General features: G+C 34.9%; 1 protein-coding gene across 2 annotated transcripts in view; it reads right to left on the bottom strand.

The window, feature by feature from the left end:
* The window catches only part of Shab (Shaker cognate b), a 153754-nt gene that overhangs the window by 26572 nt on the left and 125504 nt on the right, over window positions 1–1678 (bottom strand). The gene's annotated exons all lie outside the window — the stretch shown is intronic.

Below are 1678 nucleotides of genomic sequence, written 5' to 3'. Positions count from 1 at the left end.
ATCTACATGACTGTAATAAGGCCAATCTGGACATATGGAGTTGAGCTTTGGGGCTCCACTAAACCTTCGAATTCCTCTCGTATTCAATCTTTACAATCCAAAATCCTTCTTAAAATCCTCAAAGCTCCTTACTTTGTCAAATAAAATCATACACAAAGACCTTAATGTTCCCTATGTAACCGATCTAGTCCGAACCAAATATCACTCCTTCCATTAAAAACTCTAACCACTCAAACCCCCTAGTTTCTAATATTGCATCCTCTTCCATTCCTGACAATCCTCCGAGGCGCCTGAAAAGAAGATGGCCACGAAACCAGCTAATGTAAAATGTCATTAGATTGCTACCAATGGGTAGTTTCTCTACACGCCTGTAACACTCCAATTTAACTTAGATCAGATTTACTAAATGTATTATAATGTACAGTTGTAAATAGCAAGAAATAAATATAAAAAAAAAAAATGTCCCCATCATTAAGAGGCACTGAATTTCTAAGGTTTTAAGTTATTTTGAAATAGGAAAATCTCTACTTAGCTTCCTCATCAAGTTTATGAGTTTAAACTCAATAACTTTTGTTAATATCTCTCTATACGTTAAATAGTAATAGAAAAACAATGCTAAGTATTTGATTTATACAAGATCATAGTTAAAGATGCTTTATGTCCGAAGAAATCGTTCTATCAATACTTGTTGATACGACGGACGTATTTCACTTTTGCATTCAACAAGTGGTCGAATTTCAAGTGAACTATGCCCATTAGTAATATAGCAGCCTATATGCCTTGGAAGAAATATGCAGGCTCTTTACTCTGATGATATGGACATAAAGACTACAAATGAGCATGTTTATGCTCTTTGTTGTGTTTATTTAAATATATGCTAAGAATCAAGGCATTAATTTTATATTATAATATATTTATTTCTTTATTGTATAAAAAGGTTTTTAGAGATCACAATGTTTTATTTCACATATGATCATATAAATCAATGCCGGTACTCCACAAGGTTCAGTCCTTTCTCCCATTTTGTTCAACTTTTACCTTCACGACATCGTCCAGTCCACAAACACCTCCATAGCTATGTTTGCTGACGATACAGCTGTGTTCTCTCAACATTATGACATAATAATAGCTAGAAACACTTTGCAATGTCACCTTGATGATTTAGAACAATATTTCACTAAATGGATGATTAGCTTAAACATTGATAAATGCAACTCAAAAGATTTTACTCTTCGACGCCCACCAGATCCACCGGATCTAATCCTCAAAGGTAAAAATGTGAAATGGAATCCTGCCAGTGAAACAGTAAGATACCTGGGAATTCTCCTAGACCGCCGCCTTACCTGGAATCATCATATCAACATCAAAGTAACTCAAACTTATGCAAGGTTAGCAATGCTATATCCTATCCTAAACAGAAATTCCATACTAAAACCAGAAACAACTTTTCTTATATTTAAAACAATTCTCAGGCCACTGCTGATGTACGGCTGTGAAGTCTGGGGAGCGGCATCCTTCACGAAAAAGAAAAAACTACAATCTTTTCAAAATAAAGCCCTAAGAATCGCAGTTGATGCTTCTTGGTTTATAAGAAATAGCCAATTGCATCGCGAATTACAAATGGAGTCAATAGAGGATTATATCAAAAAACGGTTCATGAAGTTCCACTCCCAGTTGC

The sequence above is a fragment of the Halyomorpha halys genome, unplaced genomic scaffold (genome assembly GCF_000696795.3).
Source record: "Halyomorpha halys isolate HHAL.00 unplaced genomic scaffold, Hhal_1.1 Scaffold143.1, whole genome shotgun sequence".
Classification (NCBI taxonomy): Eukaryota; Metazoa; Arthropoda; class Insecta; order Hemiptera; family Pentatomidae; genus Halyomorpha; species Halyomorpha halys.
The sequence above is the reverse complement of the archived record's forward strand: the minus strand, read 5'-3'. Positions and strand labels throughout refer to the sequence as shown.